Raw genomic sequence first — 6,624 nt, 5'->3', positions numbered from 1 at the left:
ACAATAACACTGTAAGTTTGGAGTTTTAGTTAAAATATCAAGTTTGCAGATTTCATGGAGCTCAAACATTGATTAAATATGGATATGTAGGGTAGCCATTCTTCTAGCTGATTTCCTCACAGATCCAGAAAGGTGTCTCCCACTAGTTATACTAAATTAGAAACTTAATTGTAGCTCATGTAATGCCCCACCAAGGGATCCAAAGAATTTCACTAAGTTTACCAAACAAATTTTTTTTTTTAAACATGAAAGTAAAACCATTCATAACATTTACATGATAGCGGAAGTAATAGCAACATCCAACTGAAAGTAGACATAACATAACAGATTACATTCTTTAAAAATCCCTTAACGTTGAATCACATCTAAATTAACTATTCATCTAACATCACATCCTTATGAAATAGCAATGATACATTCAACATACATAAATTACATTTTCTGATTACTCAATCATCCACTGTACATGTCAAAGGCTTAAAAGAATAAACATCCATGTAAATATAGTACATCATCATCCAATATTAATCCATGATGTAATTAAAGTAAATGAAACCACATGTCATACATGATACATCATCACAAAAGATATAAACTTCCATCATAAGAGATAACCATACATCACAATCATAAATAACTAAGTCCACGGTTCCTCCCAACCGTAAATAGCATCATTAGACCATCATGGATCCTAGCCATCCCTCCATGCGTAACATTCCAAAGTACCGAAGAGATCATCGGTATTATCATAGTAGGAATGTCACTCCTAAAACATCATACTAACATGTAAAGTAAAGCATAGGATACCATCATCTAACATATGCAAATCATCAATATAAGAAACATACCAACAAATACATCCATCATAAGGTATATCATCTATCATAATTCTCCAAGATCATAATGAAGATAAATACCAACCAAGAATGCTCCAGCCACGGTGTCTCAGATGGATCTCAAATGATAAGAGTGGAAAAACACTACCACCCGACCACATGGAACCTAAGTGGTCCACTCCCACCGTGCTGAGGAGATAATCTCAAGTCTCAAACAGGCTATCAAAACCACAAAGTATAAATCTCTATAAATCCACGAATCCTAAAAGTATATAACTCAAAGGTTCCATCACACAAAACTGACATCTAATTCCCAGAGGCACACAATGACATGTAGGAAACCTACTCTGCAAGCGGAAAGTGTCATCACATTTATCACGTACAAGTTACCCTGGCAGTTAGCTAAACTCCACGGGTCCATACTGATCTCATGCGGCCACTAGTATCCTCTCATACTGACGAGGCATACTACGGAATGCACGGTGGCAATCATACATTCTCACTACTCCCATCCTAGCCTGTACAAGTGCTCAAGGCATGGATGAGAACCAAAACAATTATCTTTTTAGGTTCATTTAATCCCCATTTAGTGTGTAAATGTTATCACTTATTAACCAAACTTACAATGAGTTACCCTGGCAGCCACTTAGGGCCCCGGACCCCATTGCAAGCCACTTCTCGACACTACAAGTAGATTACCTACCCTAAGCTCATGGAATCATAAAATCACCACAGTCCTGTACAAGCGACTGTAAAGAAAATCCAAAAGATAATCCATAAAAAGAATCATCAAATATCCATGATAAAAGCATCAAATATCCATAATAAGAATCATCAAATCTCCAATATAAGAATCATCAAATCTGCATGAGCATCTGGAAAAGCATCCATAGAAAATCATGACCACAATAGTTCTCTATTGGCAACTAAAGGCATCACTGATAATCATAAGTATCCATTGGTTCTCAATAACCAAAATATATCTCAAAATAGATCACCATATCCATTGGTTCTCAACAAGCAACCAAGAACATTTCAAAATCATACTGATCGAAGACTCCAAAATGGTTGAGTCAAACATGTCACAACATGACATCATCAAGAAATAAATCCACATTTCAGTCCCATCATGTCGACTAGAAAATAATCCAAGGATAATTGATCGATGACTCAAAAATGATTAGCTCAAGTGTCTCAGATACATAAGAATCTCAACTATAACAATCAGTAATTACAAACATTTCATAGAGCATACGATCACATTACCATGGTTGGGCTTATAAAGATCGATACCAAATAAGATCAACATGCCATCACATCTCATAACCCCCGAGCCTCTAGTAACAACCTAAGACTGGTCAACACTAGTCAACCCAAAACCCAAAACAAGAAGCATATAGAATACACGATTGAAACACATGTTTTGGTTTACTAAAATTACATAGTTGGGATAAATGTGGGATTTCATTTTCGCCATATATTTCAAGTGAATAAGATTCATCATTTAATCTATAGGTCAACCCATTTATCCCCTCGTTTGAGACATAGAATCAAACCATTGGACGATACAAATCAACTTTTGAATGTTTAATTAGTAATTGTCTTAGAGCACTTCAAGAATGATCATTTATTTAAAATAATCTTTCCTTGTTTTAAAACAAGATAACCGTCAATCTTATTAATAATTCAATAGTACAAAATTTTGTTAGACACTTATGTCAATATCTCATTTCTTTTGAATTGATCTTACTTAAAATCTATTCATCCAAGTTAACTATTAATTAATTACAATTCGTCCAATATAACTAATCTTAATTAAATTAATTTTAATTAGATTAATTAACACTAATGCTTAATAAGGAGATTTCAATTTCCATATAAACTTTCGAGTCAATAAGAGTCGCCATTGTGTTTTTACTCCTGTACATTTAATAAGTCATAACATGGCTTGAAAGTAAGTAATAGTATTTGACTATTGATCCAAACCTAACCCAAATCCTTAATTAAAAACTTAATTGAGAACTCGCTAAATTTTATCATAATTCAAACCTCTCAATTAAATTATTATTAATAATAATTTAATTAAACACCATTCAAATGGTTAATAATAACCCACATTGCTTTAAATAAAACTTATAACTCCTTAGATAAAAACTAGTATTTAATACTCCATATTTAGTAATTACAGCCTCTAAAGGAAAAATAAATATTATTTAATAATTAATATTTAATATTAATTATTAAATAATAATCATACATTGCTATAAGTTAAAACCTATTACTGTTGAATAACAATAATAGTTTTAATATCATTTAATATATTACTACAACCCTACAGGATTGTGCAGTTGAGTCTTAATAATCAAGCTTGAGAGACATCTTAAGAAGATACCTCATTTCTACATCAGTGTATTGAATCATATGCAGAATTTTCAAAACAAAATTTGTTAAGAGAGCTTAAACATTGATTCGGTTGTGCACGCAGAAAATGCCCAACTTCAGAAAGGAGAGCTTCCCACTTTCCAATTTATCTATTATTAGAAGAGGACACCATGAAACTTACTATATAACAATCAACGAAATAACGTATATGGCTTTTATAGGCTGTGCATAATATTAACCAAGGTTGTGCATAAAGATCATCTATCTTGACAGCACCACTAGATTCTGAATTGTCTTTTCACAGTCTTGAGTTGTTTGTATCCTTGCCGTGACATTATCAACGCTCCCTGTTGCTGTAAAAGGATAAAAGTCTATATCTCTACATCATGAGAAGTCTAAGTCATCTTTACCCATTGATTATGCCGCAGCTTCAACTTCATGTTTTGCAATAGAATAGGGACTATGCCTATCGGTTTGCTATTTGATAGCCATTTGATTACTCATTCCACCTGTGATCCTCATAATAATATAGAAGATCATAAAGCCTTAAAAGCTTAGGTAGATGAGATAATGAACTATATTGAGAATGATGTATGTAACTAAAGGCAAGACCAAGCATGCTATGATCGATTGGTGAGATCTATACAAAAAACAAAACCCTAACTATATATATACATACATACATATATATATATATATATATATGTGTGTGTGTATATATATGTTTATTATCACCTTGCATAATTCTCATGAGCATAAGCTATTATAGCCTCTGCCAGCAATAAAAATGGTCATGCACTGCTCCTATTGCTCAGCGATTGATATTGAGGAGATCGACTTCTTCTTCTGGAGCAGTACTCTAAAATTATTGTGCTTCATAAGTTATATTGGTTGAAAGTAATGTTGATGAAATCGATCAGTCTAGATTCATCGCCCGCATGCATAGTAGTTGGGTCATCTAGATAGGAATTACCAATTTAATTCTATCTTATTCCTTAATAAAGTGTAGTGATATATCACATTTTATGGCTCTGCTGTTACAGTAATCTCACGCTGATGAAGAAGACATAATGGCCTTATAAGTTCTTCATCAAGATCCACAGTAAAAGATCTTGAATGGAAATACAAGATTCCAGATCCAAGGAAAATAAATATATACACCATTAAAGAATCTACTAGCTTTGCACTACATCAGAGGGGCTGATTATCCAAAGGTTGAACAAGTTGTTTGGGCTCCTTCATTCATTCCCTACCATGATAAAAGTCTTGTAATTTCTTGTCTTAATTGATATACAATACCATTGTGATGAATGTTCTAAGAGTCTACTTAACTAACAGCAAATACAATCGCACATTTGACTCAAGAAAATTTTTGATTTAAAACTTGATACTACTCGACTCGTGCAAAGTGATTCAGTATGCTATAAGGACCAAATTTAATTTACACTCAAAGTTTTGGTTCTAAGAGAATATAATGATCAATAAATCTCATTCCCATAGTCAATCAAGATGCGTAATGTAATAGATCAATCACTGAATCAGAGATATAAAGTCTCATCAGTTCGAGGGTCTAAATCAACAAAGACAACATTCTTATTACACATATGTATAGTTTGAATATGTGGGCAATCAAACAATCGTGATTAAAGGATTTGGTTCTAAACCTAGCTAGAATATGTGGAGTTTCCAAAATGGTTTAAACCCTAGCCTCGCAAATGCCTCACTCTTTTAATTTCGTGATTTTAACCTACTGATTCAAATTTAACCATGGATCATTTACTGCAATACTGAGAATGCAAGCAACCACTCCTATTCTAAAATAGATTGTTTTAATCTCTATGATAATGTGGCTAAAAGTATGATGCCATATTCAAATAGTCTTTTTAGAAAATGTGAATAGAACAGGAAGAGGGAGAGAGTAATGGTATATGCGAAATGGTCAAGAGTGCTTAGTTGGACTCTGATGTTGATCCACTACGCCTTTGGAGTCCATAGGTAAGTCCCCTCCTCCCTCAATCACAATTCCTCCAAAAATTGAACCTCCTCCCAGTGACTAGAAGTGCTTGTAGAAGCAGATGAGGATGTAGAAGCATAAGAGCTTCTCAAATGCATATAAGCTTGTAGACACCCATTAGGATGATCATACACACTACGGGAGCCTCTATATAAAGGCCTCTAAGATGCATCTAGAATGTGTCTAGAAAGAACTGGAAGATAAGCATGACAACTGAGCATGAGTCTACTCCAACCTTCTAGATGAGTCCTAAGGTTGTAGACACCATGTGCTCAAATAAAATGTTAACTCCTAAGTGTAGACAACTAGTGCATTCTTAGAGTGCAAACTCCTGTGTTGTCTACATGACAACTCTCGAGAATTTGCCAACTCCTATGTGAGCAAATATTAAAATAATGCACAATAATTAATATAATATTTAATTTACTCTTTTCAATTTAATTTATTAATTTATTAAATCTTATGCACTAACTTTAATAATTCCACTTTTCAATCTTAATATATTTATATTTTAATCACATGAGATCTAGAATCTTTTAATAATTTTAAATATATTTTCTACTTTTAAATTTCATTTTCCAAAACTTAATCGCTAAAATATTTATTAGCTTTAATAATAATATTATTTAGTCATTTATTTAAAAATGAGCTCCAAATATATTAGTATTAAAATAAATACTGTCACATTCCAAATTTAAACTTTAAACTTTTATTTTCAAATTTAGTTATTTTATTTAATTAAATAAAATAAATATTAAAATACCATATTAATTTTCCATTAAATTAAACCATTAATTAAATCTTTTAATTAGGCTTAATTAATAAAAAATACTCCAAAGACTCACAAGGTAAAAATACGAAAACCTATCATAGCCAAAATACATACAAAATCAAGCCAAGGCTTAATATCACGAATTATGTTATCCAACGTATTCGGAGGGTACCAACTCAGATACTTGTCCTAATTTTTTAATTAGAACAAATGGCTTAAAGGGTTGGGATTTGGACTTGAGAATTTATCTCCCCTCTCTTATCATTGAGATAATGTGATAGGGTATGCTCATCTTAGCAATTCAAGGAAGTTGATACCCAGTACCTGCAACCTGCATAAAAACCACGCATGTACAAGCACAATATATACTAAACTAAACAGGCAATGGCAGGAAGTGGTGCATCGTGTAGATCTCGACTAGCAGGTGACTACGACTCCCTTCCTTAACCACATTAGACACACCATACAAAAGCAAACATGCAAAGCAAACACGCACACCATACACATGCAAGTATGGGTTAAGTATCCATAAGAAAACACATATGATAATAAATCATCTTACTAATCATCATTAATAACTGCAAACATTGAAAATAATCGTCATGCATACATGAAATGAA

Source organism: Cupressus sempervirens, chromosome 4, assembly GCF_028749045.1.
Source record: "Cupressus sempervirens isolate cs-2001-9-10 chromosome 4, ASM2874904v1, whole genome shotgun sequence".
Taxonomy (NCBI): Eukaryota; Viridiplantae; Streptophyta; class Pinopsida; order Cupressales; family Cupressaceae; genus Cupressus; species Cupressus sempervirens.
The sequence above is the reverse complement of the archived record's forward strand: the minus strand, read 5'-3'. Positions refer to the sequence as shown.